The sequence below is a fragment of the Myodes glareolus genome, chromosome 5, assembly GCF_982192425.1.
Source record: "Myodes glareolus chromosome 5, mMyoGla1.1, whole genome shotgun sequence".
Taxonomy (NCBI): Eukaryota; Metazoa; Chordata; class Mammalia; order Rodentia; family Cricetidae; genus Myodes; species Myodes glareolus.
In genome coordinates, this window is record NC_142030.1 from 12101331 (window position 1) to 12123868 (window position 22538).

Sequence of the window (22538 nt, forward strand, 5' to 3'; positions counted from 1 at the left end):
GGTCATATTTCAACAGTATTAATGTAAAACACCAAATGTTGATGTAAATAGCAGTGGTGGTTTGAATGTACTGAGAAAGAGGGAAGGAGAATGCTGTGAGCGAGCTGGGATGGCAGTGTGGAAGCTTCGACTGTTAATGTTAAGTGCATGTGGCTATGGTGTCTAGAGATCGCTGGGGTGATGGCTGGAGGAGGACGTCCATTATTACATGTCTGTGAAAATAGTTATAAACAGTGTAGATTTATTTTGGTAAAACAAAAATTGAAGGCATTTAATGCTACCATGTTGCATCCCTTTGTGTATTGAGGCCATGTCTGTCGCCTGTTATCTTCAGGGAACCCTTTGTGTAATCCTTATCCTTTTCTTTCTGCTCCCATTGCCGATTCATCTTTTGTGTTGTTCCTCACGGGCTCTTTTGTTGAATGCCCGTGGCACTGTTTTGAGAGGTTCTGGGACTGGAGTGGTCATTGTTGGTGTGCCTTTGAAGCTTACACCAGTCCCTTCAGTCAGTGCTTCTGGTCCACCTTCTCCATCAGCTCCCTCCACCGTGATGCTTTGCCTAAGCACATGGACCCAAGCAACCATGGGCCCCAGGAACCAAATAAATCTTTTCTCTTTTAACTTGCTCTGGTAGCTTTATGGGATACATAAAAGTAGCCAGCACATCTATCTCTCTGGATTGATATGGTCTTTTGGCTTATCAGTACAGTAGTGAAATTGTAGCAACGTGGCCTGGGGAATTTTTTGCAGTGAGTTGTTTTCTCTGATAAAGTCATTTATGATTCTCTTGTTGGTAGCTTCCAATTAATGATAACACATTTCACTGTAATGAAGGCCACTAATGTGCCAGTGTTGTTCCTTTGAGTTATTTGGCGTATATTGTACGTTCTGCAAGGTCAAGGACTGTTGGCTCTGTTTACTGCTTAGTGACAGTCATAGTAGATGTGATAGTAGATTCCCGGTTATCTGATTGACATTGTCGTATGCCCTTGAGAAGTAGAGTGTTAGTGTTTAAAAGAGCATGACTTTGAGTTAGACAAGCCTGGATTTCAAACCCGTCTCTACTACTTACTAACCATTTTACTTATCTTCCCTTGTGAATCCCAGTTTTCTCAAAAGGGTCATGGTTCCTCTGTGATGAAGGTTGTTGCATGGATTAAATGAAATAAAGCAGATGAAGTACTCAGCACACAGTGGTTAGTGTGTGCTCACCGTCGTTACTCTGGTCCTGTTTCTGAGTTTTGCTGTCACTATTTGCTCAGACTTTCAGAGCTTCCATATGCTTGTCAAGAGGAATGTTCCCTACTGAAAAGATTCAGAAGTGTTGATGGCTGCTGTTAGTCTGTCTGCACCTCCTCCCTTCCTCCACCCCTTGCTCTTAACACTTAAGGCCCTCTAACTTCAGAGACATTTTCAGTTTTCATCATCTGCTGTCTCATAATTTCCTTTCTGCTGTTCAAAAATATCACAATAAATTATCTAGTTTCTTTTGTTAAAGTGATGCCTGGCATTAATAAAGCAAAAGGAAAACATATGTTTCTCCCTCAGTTCTTTAGGGATACCATCAGAGGTCACACAGATTTTAGAGAAGAAGAAATTCTCTCACGACATACGTTATTTAAATGTTATCTGTTATGTGACTTGTAGTAGAGCAAGAGAACAAAGCGTTTTCCACCCCATGGAGTGTGGATCACATCCAGAGAAAGCGATGAGAAGGATTTCTAGTGCTTTCAAGTGGGGTGTCCTCCAAGGTGGGAGTCGGTTCTGCCTACCTCACTTTCCACTGTGCGTCCAGTGAAGGACTAGGAGAAAACCAACCAGCCATGTGGCTGCTGTGTTTTTATTTGGCTGTATTTTGAGACGTGGGAGGTTAGTGATGTGGTCCTCACATCTCCATCCCACTCTCCCTGAGTTCTGCTTTTACATGGGTAAGCGTTTTCTACCCTTGAGTCGGCCACTGAAGTGCTCTTGGCTTGTATATTTTTTGAAGAATTTGGGTCAATTGTTTTGAAAACTGTCCCTTACTGTAGGTTTGTGAAATGAACACTCTTAACGAGAGTAAGGTTTTGCAGTTCTGTGGAGACCCGTGGAAGGGGAGCTGTGCTCCCCGGTATGGTGGTGGGCACACGATACCAGTGTATACCAGTACTATTGATAAATTGATTAAAATGCTCAGGATGTTTCCCCAGTGTCAAGTTGTGGTTTGCCCCTCTGTAATTTCTGTGTGATTTAAAATAGCTTGTTCCTCATTAGATCCCTGCTGTCCCATCATTTCAGATTCACTGGTGCTGTCCTATTAAGGAAGGCTCCCTTCTTTAGGTTTATTTATATTAGTTTGAACTCACAGATTCTTATTTTAGTCAATAGGTTATAATTCATTACTTACATTAATTAATTTATTACTGACATTAAATGCTTTGCTGCTTACAATAGTTCAGGTCTAGCTGGTGGGAGACCTTGTCAATAGCCTCATCCTTTTGATGGATCTTCATCATTCATTCAGTCTGCATTTTCCTTCTGTTATATTAAGATTTTCAAAGTTCTTTTTGTACTGTCTAGCTTAGTCTTAGACCCAGTCTTTTTTTCTAAGGACACTGGGTCCTTTTCATGGAAATTGGTATTTTAAAACCAAGATCTGTGTGTTTGGTGTAATCATTGCTGCTAACATTTCATTAGGTCTCATGTTTTTCAGGGACCCAGCTAAGAAATATATGTGTATTGTAGGTGGAGACTGCTCATTTGTTTCCTGGCTGTCCAGACCCAAAATAATCACACAGAAACTATATTAATTACAACACTGTTTGGCCAATGGCTTATGCATATTTCTGGCTAACTCTTACATCTTGAATTAACCCATTTCTATGAATCTGTGTCGCCATGAGCCTGTGGCCTACTGGGTACGGTTCTGGTGTTCTGGCATCTGTCTCCTTTTCTTGTGATTCCACCTTCTTTTCTCCTCTATCTCTGCTATAGGCCCAAAGCAGCTTCTTTATTAACCAGTGGTAATAAAACATATTCACAGTATACAGAGGGGATCCCACATCAGTGTATGTCTACATCCTGTACGAATTAAGGTTGATATTGATTATTACAGCTTAATACAGCACTATAGTACTCAGTCTAGATGCTGTTTGTAACTTTCTAACAGTAAAAATAAAACTTGGCTCTATAGTATTGCTTTATATTCCTGTTAGGACCCCCTGCGTTGTCGTTAAGTGATTTGTTTGAATTAAGGAGTTAATAAACAGTTACAGTGTTAGGTATATTCACTGCATGGTCAGTGTTTAGTGTGAAGTAGAAGAAGCAATATCTTCATTTTTTTAAAAAAATTTTAACAGTTGTTCTCAACCTCTTTGAAAACCTCTGCCTCCAAAAAACATTTATATTACGATTCATAACAGTACCAAAATTAGTTATGAAGTAGCAATGAAAGTAATATGGTTGGAGGTCTCCACAATATGAGGAACTGTATTAAAGAATTGCAGCATTAGGAAGGTTGAGAACCACTGCTTTTGACTATATGATATACAACTATATAAATATCCTTGCTTTTTACTGTTTAAAGTATGAATATAATAGATTATTCAATTACTGTGAACTATTAACATCTAGTTTTTTTCCCAATAAGAAAAAGTCATAACTTAAAATAAAATTGCTCAGTAAGAAAACTAGCTCCTTTGTCTGCTTTCAACCACGTCGGCTGTGGGCAGCAGTACTCAACAGATTTCAGCATTTCTAATTACAGAATTAGCTTGCAGACTTTGTCTGGCTCGTTTTTCACACCTGTCAGCTGTAGCAATGTGAAATATGTTCTTCATCTGAATCCCTTCCTGTGCCTCCTGCTGCCAGACAGACAGACAGAGCTCCCATCACTGCCCCTTGTAATTAGGCTGCTGACGCAGGAATGCTTGGGACTAACTTAGGAGCTGGTGATCAGAAAGTTCTGATAACCTTAAGACTCATTCCCAAATTACATTATTAACTCTGTGTGTAGTCTTGGGAAAAACAGTAGGGTTTCTTTCCCCTGTGTCCGCCACGGTTATACAGTGACAGTTTAGGACAGCCACTAGCGGTTTTTCTCTGTGATGTAATTAAAACTACACCCTAGTCTCATAACCTTGTTCTTTATTCTTAGGAACTTGCTTCAAAAGGGACCTTTACTTGTTTTACTCTTTGGTTTATTTACCTCAGCAGTGTTAGTTGTAGCTGTGGTGTCTCGTACCAGCTTCTAACCTGAGCCTCTCACACTGCAGGCAAATAGGGAAGACATAGCTTCACGCTCAGTGTAGCTTTTCCACAGGGCAACTGGGAACTGCTTTTGTTAAAAGAACTTTTTCTTCACTGTGGATTTTCTAACCAGAGGGACATATTTATTTTAGGCTTTCTCTTCATACTTATGAGGGAATGTGTCTTTTAAAACCGAACAGAAAGGTCAAAACCGTCAAAGCACTCTAATCTTAAAGGCATTTTTTTTTTGTTTAAAGAAAAACTGAAATGGCAATTTATATGAATAGTCTTTTGTTCTAGAGTAAACTTGAGATCCACATTCTATACAAGCCTTTCAAGTGTAGACATTTAGAGCTAATTATGTTCTATGACACAAGACATTATTGTCATACTGTGTGTCCCTGCTCCCTGTTTTGGTTTATTTCTACAAACACAAACTCTTCAAATATTGGCCCCATATTACTGATTTACACACACACACACACACACACACACACACACACACACACACACACATTACTGTCACAGCCTGACCTCTTGGCTGTAGTTCCAAATACATCTTTGCATTTTTAGCCAGTTATGTTTTTGTTTTCATTTTGAGTTTTTAGTCATTGTCCCTGTTGGGTTTTAGGATGGTGTAGTATCTTTTAAGGATTACACATAAACCCCAGGGATACAACCCAGAAGAGGAATGGGAAAGGAAACCCCATCCTGCCAGGAGTCACTGAGGTTCAGTGTTGATAGTGGAGCTGTCTTTGTCAGGTAAAGTGAAAACCAGTGTTTTCCCCATTTCTAATAACAAGTGCAGCAGAATACTGATTTAAAAAGAATATTTAAAAATACATAATACACTTTATATTTAATCAAATTATGGAAGGCCAGTTTGAGTTAGGAAGCATCACAAGGTGCAGAGCCGTAGGCGTCACCTGGCAACGGAAGAGACCATGTTCCTTTTTCACAGTGTATCCCTGGGCAGAGCAGTGCTTGTTCGACATGTGCATGCTCAGCAAAGATGTGTGCAGAGAATGAGTGAATCTCAGGAGCTTCTGCCTGACTTTTCTTTTTTAAATTGAAAAGAGAGTCTTCTCTCATACTTTTGTTTTACAGATAAAGAGCCTTTATCTGGAGATGGAGTGGCTAAGACAGAAGCAGAGCCCCAAAGTCCTTTATGCTCATGTATCACTTGCTCTGTCTTTAAAAGGAACTTTATTTTCAAGCTGTGTGATAGCTGAAACTAAGACAAACATAATAATGTAAAATTTTATACGTACTGCTACAGTGGCTCGGCCATTTATAGTGTGATCTGCATGTTTTTCGTCTGTAAACAGGCAGTTGGAGTGTTCTCATGAGGTACTTACATAGTTGCTTTCTTGGGCTAATTTCCTTTTATGTTGTTATTACTGTTCTTTGTTTAACTTATTGGTAACTTCCCTACCGAGGGCTGCCATAATTGCACTTATGGAATAGTATAGTATCACGACTTGAGTGTGAAGGGCATCAGAAGCTGCTTTACTGAAGCAATTCATTATTTACAAGAAGTTTGCCTCCAAGCAGTTAAGTGACTTGTCAGAGCCACATCAGTAGTTGGTGATGGAGCTGGAAGTAGAGCCTGGCTTTTACGGTTCCTGTCCAGCACATCTTTGATGTGAATAATTTACCTCTAACTGACAGATAATAAAATAAGTCAGAGTTTGGGTGCAGACGGATCAAGGCAGCGATGTATGATAAAATACAGGGCAGTCGGGGGCAGGCTTGCAGATCAGTTTCACTGCTTTTCTTTCCTCCCGTGCTAGCTCCCTGCCTGTTGAAGTGGGCATTAGTGAGAAGGTGACCTAAAGAGATGAGGACTCCCAGGCAGTCAGGGCTGGAACACACACTTGAGGGATCTGAACTGCTCTCAGGGCAGGAAGAATGGTTATGGAGAGAATAATGATGTTGTGTCTGCACCATGTGATCATTTTACAGGGACCGCAAACACTGGGTTAGCTCTGCTGGTGCTGATCAAAGGTATAGCCAGGAGAGAAATAAAAGCCCAGCTGTAGAGTATTACTTCATGAAAAGGACAACAAAGCCTGGCATACGTGGGTCTACATATGCGTTTAAAGGTTATATTTGTACTTATTGAATGATCCCAGAGGAGTCAAAGCAGTTACATATTGATATTTCATGAACTGGCATTTGGAAGATAATTACTTTTTCTTTGATAATTATTATATTGTTTAATGTGTTACATATTACTTTTATTAAAATGAAAATAAATGAAAATCCATTAATAGAATTTTAGACTTAAGATCTTTTTAATTTGTAGTTTTCATAGTAGAGTCTCCCTCTGTGTCCCAGCCTGGCTTTCTTTGCTTAAAAGCTGAAAAGTTTAAAACAGCAATGGCAGATTTCCTATGGAAAGTAACTTGTCAAATGGTTTGTCCCCTGAGTCACTGTCACTGCACATTCAGATGTGCTCTGGGGCGGTTTGAAAGAAAATGGTCCCCAAAGGGAGTGGCACAATTAGGAGGTGTGGCCTTGTTGGAGTGTGTTACTGTGGGGGTGGGCTTTGAGGTCTCTTTTGCTCAAGCTTCCCCCACTGTGGCAGTTAGTCAACTTCCTGTTGCCTGTAAGATGTAGGACTCTCAAATATTCTAGCACCGCATCTGCCTGCATGCTGTCATACTCGCTGTCATGATGATAATGGACTGAACCTCTGAATGTAAGAGAGCCTTCCCAATTCAATGTTTTCATTGTAAGAGTTGCTGTGTCATGGTGTCTCTTCACAGCCACCCTAACTACAACATGCTCTCTTGAGTTGAGAGGTTTCAAATGCCTGTAGTTTTGATTCATTTACTTTTAAAATGTGTTTCATATTACTTGGGAAATCTCCTGTTTAGTGGTAAATGTATTAAAGTTAGTGTAGTCACTAAATTTTTATGGGATATTGTTTCCATATAAAATCAAGGCTGATTAATTCTCATAATCTCTGATTAACTTAATACTGGAACTATCCTTCTGCTAGAAATGGATTACTATTGTATTTTCTAAGTTTGGAGTCTCTTGAGCCTTTAGTAACTTAATAAATACTCCTGTAACTTTCCAGCACTGGAAATTCTTGGCCTTAAGACGTTGCTTGTTTAATTTAAATCATAGATACTAATAAAAGAAAAATTATTTTGGGATGTAAATATTTACTGAGAGTGTGTTAGTCACAGGTTTCACATAGAACCAACAAAGCTGTTCTTCATTGAAAAATTCAAAACTAGGCACTTTAAAAACTGAGGAAAACACAAGTGATAATTTGTGTTGGGGTGAGAAAACAGAATACTATTTCTTTCCTGGTTAAGGCATGTGTTTTATAATTAACTCATCTTATAAGTTATTTCCATTATAATAGCATCAAATTAATATTTATAGTTTGTAATCAGGTGCTGCAATTAAACACTACATTAAAATTTTATGATGATTATTTTATATGTACATGATGTGTATGTGAGAGGGACGCATAGGCCCTGTTGAACAGGTGGAGGTCAGAGGGCAACTCGATGGAGTCACTTCTTTCCTTCTACCTTTACATGGTCCACAGTTCAACCTAAGTCACTTATACACCAGGCATCTTTACGTAGTGAACCATCTCACCAGCGTAACATGCATCTAAACAAGGGGAAGAAGCTAGCAAAGCTTGTAGAAACCCACAAGGAGTGTCTGATCTGACAGCTCAGAATGTGGTGAGTAGTTGGTTCAAGCTATAAAGAACAAACGAGGGAGTAGTTATAAAGAGGTGAGAGGGAGCCAGGTGGTGGTGGTGCACAACTTTAATCCCAGCACTCGGGAGGCAGAAGCAGGCGCATCTCTGAGTTTGAGGCCAGCCTGGTCTACAGAGTGAGTTCCAGGATAGCCAGAGCTGTTACACGAGAAACCCTGTCTCAGAAAAAAAAGAGAGAGAGAAAAAAAGATTCTACAACAAACAGACAAGAGAGAGGGTGGGAGGTCTGATGCACTGCTTAGTCTTTTGTGGCTTTAATGAGTTCACTAAAGTTATCTTTCATGAAGAACTCTGAGCACCTCTTCCCCTATTGCTGCTATGAAATTTTAATTGAATGTTAGGTTATTCTGATTGAGCCCTGCTGTGACATTGGCGAGAAGAGCACAAAGACGGAAATACCTGGCTTACAATGCAGCGGGGCTGCTGGATAGCTTAGCTTGTCGGGCCTTAAGTCACAGAGAGCCTTAATTTCTATTTTAAAAATATTCTCACTTAAGGCTCTATGTGCAATTGCATGTTTTTTGCATATACCACGAATATACTATGAAGTATTTTTGCTATTTTCCCCTTTTCCTTTTGTGATAGAATCTTAAAGAACAAGTAAAAGTGGTTGATGTCTTTCTGGGTAAATATTAATTTAATTAGAAATAGTACCAACAAACATTTATTAGAGGCCTGTTCAAAGCATGCGTGACTCTCGCTTTTGACCTGTATCATTGCATTGTTGGAGGTCTTGTTGTGTACCCTAGATTGACTTTGAACTCATGGTAGACCTCTCGCCTCAGGTCTCCTAAGTCCTGAGAAACAGATATATTCCAGCATGCTTGACAGACCCTTGCTTGTGTAAGATTCATTCTTGCTATTAAATTTTAGGATTTGTTCATGATTTAAATGTTTTTCTAGGAGAAAAATTTGTGAAAACAGTCAGGAAATTTTCAGAAATAGCAAATGAAGTACATCTTCAGATGGCAAATTAAGATATTTGTAATACTTGCTTCTTTAGGTTGTCATGAGGATTAAAGGATATAATTTATTTAAAATTCTTAATATAATGTCTGACACAGCAATATTTAATGTTTTGTGTTTGGTATGATTGTGTGTGTGTTTAGATTTGCATATGTGCACATGTACTATGGCATATTTGGTGGTCAGAGAACAACGTTGGCATTGGCCCTGACTTCACCTTGTTTCAGATGGGGTCTCTCTCCTTGTGTTTTCCCCTCCATTGATCCATCTCACCTGTTAAGCACCATGCATGTTTTTCTTTTGTAAACAAGAGATAATTTTGTAATACATGAGTTTTTACCAACACAGCTAAAGCCCGGAAGAGTGAGCCAATAACAAGTAGTTTAACAATGCTCTGAATGGATGCCATTGTCTCTAACCATTACTCGTTACTGAGCTGATCAGTGACATTCCTAGTCTACTGCTACAGACATACTTACTAAATCACATAAATCTTTTATCCCCCCCCCCATACTCTAACGGGTTCAGACAGTATTTGCATAGAGTGTGCCATACCTGAGGCTCTGGGCTGTCACTTGATTGGTGATCTCTTGGCAGTTGGGAGTATGTTGGTGAGAATGTCTCTCTTAGAAGATTCCTCCCTCCTCTCACTTTCCATGCTGTGGCTTTGTATCCCTGCAGTTGGAGAAACGGAGAGAGTCTGTTAATCTGGGCTTTAAAAGTAGTTTTACAAAAAGAAGAAACCCCAAATTCTATTGGTCATATTTAAAGGATGTTAAGGACCCGGTGGACTGTGGTGAAGAAATGGGAATGGGTGGGTGGGTCACTGTCTTAAATGACTGGGTTAGAAATGGAAGCCTGAGATCTCCCTCACTGATCTGAGCTAAAAAGAGTTCCAGGCAGCCTGAACTAGATCGTAAAAACCTGTTTCAAATAAAACAGACAACAGCAGCCGCTTCCCCCACCCCTGCCTCACTTCCCAACCAAAGCCTAAGTATGAAGAAATACCCCATATTGTGGCTGAAGCAGAAATATGGCAGGTAAGAGGCCATCTGGAGCTACATAACAAAGCCCTGTCTGGGGTGGGATGGAGAAACACACGGGTGCTTCCTTAGCCACTCGTGCCCTAGTTGTTGTATGTTGCTGGTGCCCAGGTTAATGTGTTGATGGAGACCCTTTCTATTTATTTCCTCTTTCTCCATTTCTCTTCCTCCATCACCCCTCCCCTTTGCTTTTTGGCTAAATAAAGAATGTTGCAGCTAGGCAGCAGTGGCGCACACCTTTAATCCCAGCGCACAGGAGATAGACAGACAGATCTCTGTGAGTTTGAGGATAGCATGGACTACAGAGTTCTAGGACAGCCAGGGCTATACAGTGAAACCCTGTCTCAGATAGAGAGAGAGAGAGAGAGAGAGAGAGAGAGAGAGAGAGAGAGAGAGAGAGAGAGGGCGGGCGGGCAGACAGATAGATAGATAGCTGTAACATGTATCCTTGTATACATGTTTTGAAACTTTTGGTTTAGTCATGGAGTAAACACCCCTGGCAGCGGTTTTCTAGGTGAAAGGACTGAAAGGTGCATTGAAGTTTGTTTGTAGTTATAATCGCCCCTTAGAGAGGCCTCCTAGCTATGCTTTCAGGCACAAATACATTTCCTCACTTTGCTGATTGGAACAGAGTTTTGTTATGTGTAAGCGTTTTTGAGCCTATTGTTAACTTTGTAAGTTGTTTCTTCACATCCCCTGGCACGTTAGTTACCTACCAGTGTTACCTGCTTCTAACCAGCAGTTTGTGATACTTAGGCTGGCACCAGCTGCTCACTCAGTGGCTGCAGAAGACGGGTGTCTGAAGGTCTGCAGAGAGGAACTGTGTTCTGGGGTTAGCATTAAGGTGAATCATGTGAGGTGTCCATTCATGTGGAAGGTGAGGTGTCCATCCATGTGGAAGGTAGGAGTTGATCACTTGCCACATTGTAGAAAAGCATTTTTGTAAACAAAAACCATTATAAAAACATGTTACATGTTGTATAAGTTCACTTACTTTTGAGAACAACTTTCAAATGTCTTTTTTAACTCTTTAAATACAGGGTCCATTGTGTATCCCTGGCTGGAGTGAAGCTCATTAATGTAGACCAGGTTGCCCTTGAACTCACAGAGATCCACCTGCCTCCACCTCCTGAGTGCTGGGATTAGAGGCGTGCACCACCACACCTGGCTATCCCTATCCTCTTCAACAGATCTCTGAGGCAGCTTCTATAATCTTAATTTATAGGAAATCAGGGTCTACTTTTTAGTGTTAATGGTGTGATTTTGTGTGTAAAGAGGTTAGGTGTACATCCTTGCTTTGGGCACATAAGTGAAGGGAATACATTATTTGATGATGCTCACTGGGCAGCTTGCATGCCTGTTTGCTTTGTTCTCTCCTCCTGTGCAGTTAGTCTGCCCTGTGAGAGATTCAGGGCTCTGGGATTTTACCTTAGACTGAAGTGGGCCCTGTCAGGGAAGGACTTCTAAATCCTTATCAGTTCATAGTGTGCCTTAAAATGTCTCTTAGGTCTCTTCTTCAGCACTATGACACCCAGCTTGGCTGTTCAGCTGTTTAAAGCTGCAGTACCATATTTTCACACCCTGCCCCCACCCCCACCCCCACCATACATAGCTTTTTTTTAACCAAACAAAATAAGCTGAATTGCTTTAAATCTCCAGGTACCTGTTTATCATACTCGAGTGTGTTTAGTGTTGATTAGGTAGTGAGTAATAAGCACTATGATGTGAGGGGGACAGCAAAGCTGAAATAAATGAACCTTCTTTGAAGTTTGGTAACCTTGTTATTATGAAGGATTGATAAATTTTAGTGTATTTATATGTCTGTTTTTGTAGATTATGAAAAATGTCTTAAATTTTATGAAAAATATATTTATTTTGAAACCAGGAGCTCCCACAGCAGGTTATTCTGTCTTGTTTGGCCGGCCTTGAACTCTTAATCTCCAGTGATTCTTTTTCAGTCTCTAGAATAGGCAGCTTGTAGCCATGTATGACTATGCCAGCCTAAATTAATTTTTTAAGTCCTAAAACTTACAAACAAAGAAGATTAAAACAACAAGACAGTAATTCTCTAATGTTGGCAGAAATGACAATGTTACTTACATTGTTGGAGGTATAGGTTAATAAAAGATCAGAAACCAATTTCCTTGGGGCTGGAGCAATGACCCAGCAGTTAAGAGCACTGCCTGTTCTTTGAGAGGACCCAGGTTCAAGTCCCAGCACCTCCATGGCAGCTCACAACTGTCTATAACTCCAGTTTCATGGAATCAGATTCCTTCTTCTGGCCTGCTCAGAGACCATGCATGCAAATGGTTCACAGACAAAACACCCATACACATAAAACAAAAACTCAAAAAGTCAATTCCCAGAGAGAACGTGCATGTTGCTAGCATGTAGAGAAAAGAGTTTATGTGCCCAGTGTGCTAACATATGCCCATATGGGCTTTCTACAAGTCTAAGGCTAGCCTGACCTACATCGTGAGACCCTGCCCTCCAAAACAGAACAAAGAAGGACTTGATAATCAAAGAAACGTAAGCTTCTCTTAGAAGCAGTTGTTGGCAGTAACAGAATAGTGTAGGTATTGGGAAGACTTGCTGAGGTAAACATGCATGCCCTGGGGGTATTCTGGGTAGACATTCGAGAAAGCCACAAGTAGGACTTTTGAAGAAACTGTAATAAAGAAGCAAAAAGTCACACATAAAGATATCACCACTCAGGTGATTCTTGACTGAGAATTTTTTTTTAGTAAATATAAAAACCCCCGAAGCCACCTGAAAGTTCAGTCATAGTAGGGGTGATTGACACCGAATCTGTCCAATACAGTTATGAACTTTTGACTTGCATTGATAAAGCAGAACTTGAGGGGTTGTGTTGGCAGAAGAAGGGCAAGCGCTGACTACACTCTTAGTGATGTCTTGGAAAGAAGGACATGTGCAAAGCACTGGGGATATAGACAGGAATCTGTGTTTCGGGTTGGGGGTCATTGCTCCCTGCTTCTCTCCCTGCTGTCCTATGTGGTTCAGTTTTTCTTCAGTGTGCAAGGACTTTAGTAATCAGAAAACCAGTGAACATTATTTACTTAAAATCGCCTTTGCAGGGACCTTTCCAGTGCTGGGGAATGGAACTGGACGGGCCTTAGAGAGAGGTTTTTGTTTGTTTGTTTTGTTTTTGTTTTATGGGAAGGCTGTTTATCACAGGGAACGATTTTGGTTTTCTTAAAGAGAGGATAATGTTGTCCTGTTTAATGGGACTTACTCTGATGGTTCTGTGGAAAATGTGGCTTTGCTGTGTGCAGAGAGAGTCTCCTAAAACACGATGTCTGGAAGAGTGTTAGAAAATGTTCTGTCTACAAGAAAATGAGTTTTAATTGGTTTGAGGAAACTTTTAGGTTAATATGTATCACTGTCGTAGGATTTGTCAATATTCCTGATTAAGTAGCATTTCAACTCTCATGTTAATGGGTTTTTCAGATAAGGGTTGGCTTTCTGCTTTCTCTGTTCCCTTTGCAGCCTTGTGCTGTAGCTATGCTCTTGGCTTTATGACGGATTTGTTGACAAAAGGCTATTGGTCTTTACCTTAACTTGTGGTTGTAAAGTCATCAACACAGTATTTTCAGTTGTTTTGATTCCTTGAAGGTTTCTACAGAACCTTAATGCCCTAATGTCTAAATGCATTAATGTCTAAAGGAAACAACTGTCTTCTTAATATTTAGTTCTAGACTTTGGAGAAGACATACACTATATTCTTACTTTAAAAATCAACACAGTGAGACACATTAGTGAGTGGATACTTCATATATGTTGACGAGCCTGTCTATGCCTATGCATTTAATGTGTAGACATATTTACAAAGGGCGCACAAGCCTGGGCCAACGAAAAGGGGACGCCTGAAGTGGAGATGGGTGTGTAGACTTGAGCAGTTAACATTTAGAAAAATAGCAGGTGTTTCCTTTCCTGTAGGATTGAAGTTTTCATAAGTCTTTAAAAAGTATCCGTGAACATACAAAGAACTATCTGCTTCCCATGGGGGGTAGGCATGGACGCCCCTTAGGTTTTTTTACTTTCTCTTTGTGCCTGTTTACCACAGGCAATTTAAGTTGTGAACTAACCAAGAATAAAGGAATTCTCCATCAAAAACTACTCCTACTGCGGGTCAGTGTTCAGGTCCAGTCCCACAGTTTGACTGCTTGGGCTGAGAATGCTGCTAGGCTCCTGGGCCACTGTCAGCTGCACTGCAAGAGGAGCAACATGGCTTCTCACTGCCTGGGTGGGACCAGGAATGGCAGTCTGTGGAAGCTGACCAGGAATGGCAGTCTGTAGAAGCTGACCAGGAATGGCAGCCTGTAGAAGCGCGACAACAGAGTGGCAGAAGGAGACATGCATGGGCGCCTCTCCTGCCTGCATTAGATTTCAAAATATCTCTGCCTAAAGGAAGAAGAGGCATGGCAAATCTGTAGATCACCTTGAAGTGACTGAGGGTTTGCCATGAACGTGGCAGAGAAGGGTGTGCTCTGCGCTCCCTCTGACCTGCTCCTGTTGAAGGGGCCTACTCAGTGTATTTTGTCCACTTTTCATTTTTCTGCCTCATTTTCCACGGAATTGACAAAATAATGAAAGAATTAAAGCATTTTATAATTGAGTATTATATATTCCGTATCAAAAGTATCCATATAACTGCTAAGGAGGTGCACCATCATGCTTCCAACACTGACCGAGGAGCGAAGTTACTCAAAGTACCCTTTTAGTCTGAGAAGCGTCTTCCTCTACAGTACCCCAGGATTCATGATGAGTCTTTGGGTTCACCTGGCACTTGTCTGGCTGTGTATCTATTGTGCATTTCACCCCAAGTGATTTGCTCATTCCCAGTCAGGTTCCCACTTCACCTATTTTAAGCTTACATTGTGAATAACAAAATTAAACATGACGGTGTAAGAAAAAAAAGTATCCATAATCTCTGTCCCAGTCATTATAAGCTTAAAAATTTACCCTGAGAAAATAACTTAGAACCTCCATCTCCCTAGGTGTACATGTGTAAAAAAAATAATTAGAAATTCAGGTTTTTCAAAGTAAGGATCATCTATCCATTTGATATTAAACAGTCGGTGGATGGGTGTTTAGATTCTCAGACACTGGGCATTCATGTGATGGAAATGCTCACATGTCTGTTTACAGCAGCACCATTGACTCTGAATGTGCATGAGAATTCTCTGAGGATATTTCTGGAAGCAGATTCAGGGTGAGCGGATCTGAAGCGGGGCCTGAGAATGGCATTCACACTGTGATGAGCCTTTGTGGAACCAGCGTCCTAGCCCTCCCTGCTTCCTGTCTGTGGATCCCATTCTCCCACTTAGGAGATACACGGCTGTTACAGCTATCAGTCTCACATACTGTGCATATTGTCTCTTGAAATGTTAGCTGGTGAAGTCACCGCTAGCAGCAGTGTTGTTAAAATTCCTTCCACGGGGAGACATAATGTCTGCCCCTCCTCCCAAGAACCCAAGAAAGTTTCCATCAAAGTTCAGTCTGGGGAATCAGTGAGTTGCTTGGGCTTCCTTCCAGAGCCTAAGTGAGGGTTACTCATAGGGCCTGGGCACACCTCACACAGGCTGCACCTGCAAAGCCTTACCCACCATGTGGGGAGCTTACCTACAGCTGCATAGAGAGATGGAGAAGACTGGAGGGGTCCCTCCCCCAAGTAGGGGGGTAGCTGGGTCGGCAGGAGAGAAATGTGGCTGTGTGAGGACAACCACATAGGACAAGCAGTTAAAACATCTTAAATTAATAATTAGTACTTGACGACAACTTGCAACAGTTAATGGATAGAATTAATAAAGAAATATCATAATTTGAAACAGCTGAAGATGTACCTTCTCTCCTTGGCTCCATGCATTAGTCAGGAGAGTTTTGTGTGTGTTGGGGGAAGCCCCTAAACCAGTACTTAAATTAACTGACACTAGAACCCAGCCTGTGATATCACGATACTTCTCTACATGAAGTCTTATTAAAGCATGGGCCATATGCTGCTGTCACTGTATTAACAAAGAAGTAATTAATAATAAAATTATTTAGTGATCATTTTCAAATTACTGGCTAATAATTTAGAATGCTTTAAAATACTTGTACTTCGTCAGCCTCCTTAAATTTTTTAATTTGTATGTGTATGTGCATACATGCATGCCCTGGAATAGAAAACGTTTGTAGTCTATCATTGGACAGCCCCCCAAAAGATGGCTTTCCTTTAAAAATATTTTTCTTGATTCTCTGAAGTCTCATACATGTATCCTATGAAATGTGATGATACCTGCTCCCATTTCACTCCTCCAGTTACCCCAGTCTGCCCCCAACTTCATGTTTTCTTCCTTTTTATAATCCACCCATGACTTCCTTTTGAAATAAGATATTGAGAGCAGATGTTCTAGTCCTGCCACTTTGACTAAATACAAATCTCAGGATGTTCCCACGGTGCCTGATGCTTAGATGTTTTATGGTCACCATTGTAGTTTAGCCAGGACCAGGGGCAGGCACACTCATCTTCTAGGGATATGGCTGTGAGTCTTACGTGCATTATCCCCATCCAGCCTGCATGGCAGTCCAGGCTGCTTCTGCCTTACGTCTTCTAGGCCCACATCCAAGTCTGCTGTGTACTGCTTCCTTCGCATTGTCTCTTCCCTCTTCTGGTCCACCTTTACCCCACTAGGCAGCATGTCTGAAACCTTTTGGTCTGCAGAACCTCTTAGAGCAGTGGTTCTCAACTTTCCTAATGCTGTAACCCTTTAGTACAATTTATGTCGTGGGGAACCCCAGCCATAATTTTTTTTGTTGCTACATCATAACTAATTTTGCTACTGTTATGAATTATAATATAAATATCTGATATGTGACCCCCAAAGGGATCACAATCCAAAGGGTTGACAACCAGTGCCTTAGATTCTTAAAATTGAGGATCTCAAACCGTTTTTGAGTTAAAACTACCAGCTGTTCCTCAGCAGAATTAAGACAATTTTAGCAGAGCCTATTCACTGATTTGTTTTAAAATATATTGCATGTCAGTGTAAGTAACGTTTCATGAGAAATAACTAATTTCCAATTATTCTCCATTGTTGTGAGGCATTCTAATATGTAACTTAATGGGCAACACCGGGGCTTCCTGTGTGCTCCAGTATCCTGTTGAAATACCATGTACCATCTGAACCCTGGGAAATCTCTGGGTGCTCCGGAAAGAAGGAGGGTAAGGGGTTTGTTATGACTTTGTATTGTTATGAGCCCTTTTGCAGTACAACTCTTGCAGAAAGGCCCCTGGGGCACCTAGCATTTTCCTTAATCCTATGCTGAGAAAGAAAGAGGTACTTCTGCTTGGCTGTAGCCTCAGAAGGGTATCCTTCTCAGGGAGAGTTGCCCAGGGTCTGATTTGGGGCATGGCACCATGTCTCCTTTGTTTGCCCTGATTATGCCTTAGGTGGAAGTCTTCAGCTGATATAGCACTCAGGTTTCCTTTAAGGTGCCTGCATTTTGTCCTGCTAAATCTACTGAAGGCCTTTTGTTTGTTTGTTTGTTTTTTTGTTTTCAGTGTAGTGAAAAATAATAAACTAATGGGTTGGAATCTGCTCAGTGTTTGTTTCTTATAAATTGTTCAAATCTATTGTTCCTTTTTGTTAGTAAACATTGATAACAAAATAACTGAACAGTTAGCTGATAGTATTGATGACAGATATGAACTGATTATTTAAAGTTGAAAGCTTATGTTTTTATTGTGATACCCAGACCTTTGGTTGAATTTTGTTTCAAAACGTCTATGGTACTGTTTTCTTCTAGCAAAGGAATTTCTAATTTGTAGTATAGAATTCAGATATATATTGTTTTATGGTATAGTATCTCACAAAGAACCAGTCTGATGTTCAGTAGACCGTACTACAAGACCCTTTCTGGTACTGCATTAGAATTCCTGAGGTACACAACTTAAATGCAGGAAAGGCTTATGGAGATTTCAGCACAGGCACTGGCTGGTACTTGATGCTGGCGCGGTATAGTGCAGTGGGATCATGTGTTGCAGGAGGCCTATTTACTTGGTTGCAGCCAGGAAGCAAGAAGAGAGGAGGGCCCAAGGGTTTCATTCTCCCTTTTGTTGTGATTTGTATCTGAAATGACCCATGGGCTCTTGTTTTAAAAACTTCTTCCCAGAGGCTGGCTGTATCTGGGGAGGAGGGATCTAGATGGCAAAACTTGTTCATTAGGAAAAGCTTTTGAAGGTATTCCAAGCTCTCTCTGTTTCCTTCTACACTGGGAATGATTCTGCCATCATGAACATCACAAATGCTGTCGTGCCTTTGCCACCATGATGCTCAGGAACCTGAACCATGAGCCAAAATAGACTTTTTTCTCCTAGATTGCTCCTGTTAGGTATTTTGGTCACCACAAAAGCAAACGATGCATTCTTCAAGGCTCAGCCTGGTGACATAAAGGTTCCATTACCTATAGTAACACAGATTGCTAACCAAGCCATTGACACTCCACCCTTGGAGGACACAGTGTACAAATTGATTTTTCTGGTGCTGTGTCACATGAACAAGTTTGAAAATACTTCATAGTGCAAATGTGTGGGCTTAAACTGCTGCCTTTTATCTTAGTCAGGGTCACTACTGATGTGATGAAACACCATGACCAAAAGCATCTTGGGGAGGGGAAAGGTTTATTTCACTCACAGTCCATGTAACAATTGATTATCAAAGCAGCAAGGACGGAAACTCAAGCAAGGCAGGGATCTGGAGGCAGGAGCTGATGCAGAGGCCCGGGAGGGGTACTGTTTACTAGTTTGCTCTTCATGGTTTGCTCAGCTTGCCCTTCTTATAGAACTAGGACCGCCAGCTCAGGGATGGTACCACCCACAATGGGCTGGGCCCTCCCCCACCAGTCACTAAGTAAGAAAATGCCTTAACCTGGATCTTATGGAGAGATTTTCTCAATTGAGGTTCCCTCCTTTCAAATTACTCTAACTTATGTCAAATTGACCTTAAACTATTAGGACATCTTTGTACAGAATACAATTCTTTGCCCCCCTCCCACAGAAAGAGGACATGAGGGAGAGGTCCATTCAGTAACCTCCCTGACTTAGGCCTCTGACACATCTGAACCCTTGGGTTTTTCTCATGCTAATGACAGAGAGCTGAATTCTGGGATGCAGGAAGGGTGAATCCCTAGAGAATTGCAAGGACAGAGTGGTAACATGTTTATTAGATGAGGGCTACATCTATTGTGTCTGTTCGCTTGTATTCGTATGCTGTGGATGCAGGAATTCATGTCTCAAGATGTTTTGATTAAACATCTACTAGATGCTTTAAGAGTATGATGGAAAAGCTAGCAAAGTCACATTAGTTAGCTTTTCCTTCACTAAATAGTCCAGTCTTCCAAACTGTGGTGGTTTGAATCAGAGTGACCCCCAGAGGCTCATGTCTTCAAATGCCTAGTCAACAGAGAGTGGCACTATTTGAAAGGATTAGAAGGATTAGGAGGTGTGACCTTGTTGGAGTTAGTGTGTCATTGAGGGTGGACTTTGAGGTCTCAAAAGCCCATGTCAAACCCAGAGTCTGTGTCTTGGTCTGTGGCCCAGGGTGTGGCTACTGCTTCGTTGCCTTGTGTGCTACCATCTCCCCACTGTGATTATAATGGGCCAACCCTCTGAAATTGTAAGCAAGTTCCCAATTAGATGCTTTCTTTTATAAGAGTTGCTTTGGTCATGGTCTCGTCACAGCAATAGAATAGTGATAGGACACAGTCCAGTGGAGGAGGAAATTTTCATGTACTTGGATGACTGAACTGTTGGTAGAGACTGTCTTATACTGTATCTTCTTTGAAAAAGAAAATTCAAGGCTGTCTTTTCTTGCTGTAAACAACTTAAGGAAGAGAGATTTACTTGGCTGGGGTTTCATGTGACTCTTGCTTCTGGACCTGTGATGAGGTAGAATATGGCAGTACACCATGGTGGAGGAGGGTGTTCACCTGTGAACAGCAGGCAGAGACACCAGGCTTACCTTTGAGGATACATTTCCAGGGACTTCTATCCTCTGTCCAGCTTTACCTCCTAGCAGCCCTAACTGTAAACCAATCAGTGTGTTCTCATGGTCCAGTCACCTTCAATAGTGAGTGCCACCAACTGCACTTCATCACAGGCCCCCTTTGAGTGCACTGTCAGATAGGGTGCCACGGACTGCGAGGAGGCGAGGTCTTCCTGGTGAATAATAATACCTCCATTGCTCTTTAAAGAGGATGAACACAGTACAGAGGGCAAATGAGTGCAGACTGAAGCTGGCCAGGTCTCTGACCTACAAAGCCTTGAAAGAAAATTCCTTTACCGAGAGGGAGTTGGACGTTGCTGCAAGTGACTTGAAGCCTCATGTTTACTTAAACAGCTTCAAGGGAGATCTTTGCAGTTGGTCTCCTCTGCTTAGAAGTAAAGGGTTCCTTGTTTCAAATGATTCCTTATGGAATTTACAGTTCAGTGTGATGTGTCTCAGAATTCTTTTGGACTCTGGCATGTTTAACTGCAGATGTTTTGAGGGATGGTCAGTTTGCTGATAAATGGCACAACTTTACAACTTGAAGTATATCTTGAAACTTTCTTTTTTTAAAAGCTAGGTAGAAAGGAAAAAAATGCTCACAGAAGCTGAAGGTTCGGTTTCAGGAATGCCAAAGTAACATTTCTTTTCTGGTGTCAGATTGATGGGGAGTTGGGAACTGAAAGCTGGTATGTGTTACCCTCTTACACTCTAAAATGCTGCTTGTTAAGACAGGCACATTTCTGAAATAGTTGCTTGAGGACCTGAAGTTCAGGCCCTTCTTTTCCTGCCTGCTTATCATCTTCCAGTCATAACTAGAATATCTACATTGTTCAGTTGATTTGATTTAAAACACAACTTGTCGGCGCTTTCTGTTTTAATAAATACAGTTTGGCTTAATGGCTTCCTGAACTAAGTAATTCAAATGTTGCATTGTTACTGTGTCTAGTATTTTTGTGCTTAAAATTTGGATGCCATTGAGAATGGCAATCATTTTTCGTAACTTGGCAGGTTGGAACAGGGTTTGGGTCATAACCCTGTTAGAGATGTGACCCTGCTGAGTGAGTGTCGTGTGATTGGCTCACATCAAACCTGGGTTCAGAACCTGCAAGGAGCAGAACTGCAGAATGAACCTGCCTGTAAGTTATATAGAAGTTACTTAGAACCAAGCTGGCATTTCAAACCAGGTTTATGTTTTTCTACTGAAGACCATTTAGCTTTTTAAGATTTCTTGCAATAGTCTAACATGGCTCTACTTGAGTTTTCCTCAATGTACTTTTAAGTGGTGGGTGCATGATGGAGAGAGGCTAGTAAATTTTAATTTTAGATATGCTGGGCAATCATAAAATCATAACATCACATGTTAACAGTGGACTGTGCACTTATTACATGGATGTGAATGAGATAGAACAAATCCCTGTGTGTGTGTGTGTGTGTGTGTGTGTATGGTGCTGTATATTAAACTCTACTTATATGTTGTTCCAAATGTTGAATAAACTAAGGAGAAGGAAAGGAACTCTTAAAGTAAAATTTTCTTTACTATTTGCATTGGGTTTAAAAAGTAAAAGTATATACTTTAAGTAAATTTATTCTTGAGCAAAAGAATGCCCAAGACTGGGTTGTATAAAATGATAGGAACCTGGAGCAATAGCTCAGCGACAACCTCTCAAGTAGTAGTCATGTCAGTTTGTGGGGGTGTGTGTTTTCTACTTCAAAGAGTTGTAAGAAATTAATTATTAGTGTTTGCATATGTATTTTAATCTTGAAAATAAAGTAAATGTGTTTACTTTAGAAAAAAGTAAACACATTTACTTATAAATCCCCCCCCCCTTTTCCGGATTCTAGTTCCATTTATCACTCAAGTGGCAAGTTTCTCATTTCTCACTATGGGAGTTTTTGGAAAGGTGTTGGGATCCTTTTGTGATCAAGAAAATTTAAGAATATCTTAGCAAGCTAGTGTTAAATAAATTAGCGTTTAATCCTCTGAATGCCAGCTGTTTGGAGTCTAGCGCCTGTAGATGGGCTGTCTTTAAACTGACTCGTTGTGAAGCTAAACTGTTTGCCCCCAGCAAGTGCTTTCGCCAGTTCTGAAGACTGTTTGAAAAAAGGCTTTTCAGAGGCTGCCCCTGAAAGCTGGGCGCAAAAGGCAGTCCTGGGGTTATCCTCTGTGGAGAGAAGGAAGCGCTGGATAAGTACTTAATAACTAAAGTAGTTTCAGATAGCATATTAGTCAGGGTTCTCTAGAGGAACAGGGCTTATAGAATGAATCTGTCTTCTTCCTCTGTCTTCATATTTAGTTATTTAGATTTATTAGAATGGCTTACAGGTTGTGGTCCAGCTAGTCTAAAAATGACTGTCTACCAATGGAAGGTCCAAGAATCCAGTAGTTGTTCAATCCACGAGGCTGGGTGTCTTAGCTGGTCTTCAATACATGCCAGAATCCCGAAGAAGTAGGCTGAAATGTCAGGGAAGGAATGGACTTGCCAGTGAGAGCGAGGGCAAGCA

The 22538-nt window shown here is 41.0% G+C and overlaps 1 protein-coding gene across 2 annotated transcripts in view; it reads left to right on the forward strand.

The window, feature by feature from the left end:
* Positions 1-22538, forward strand: part of Disp1 (dispatched RND transporter family member 1) — a 150104-nt gene that overhangs the window by 41907 nt on the left and 85659 nt on the right. The window contains exon 1 of one of the 2 annotated variants that reach the window (XM_085687591.2): positions 4873-4989. The exons of the other annotated variant lie outside the window; for it this stretch is intronic. The gene's annotated coding sequence lies outside the window, so the exon portion shown is untranslated. Of the gene's footprint in view, positions 1-4872; positions 4990-22538 lie in introns of those variants that run through there. 2 annotated transcript variants of the gene reach the window in all.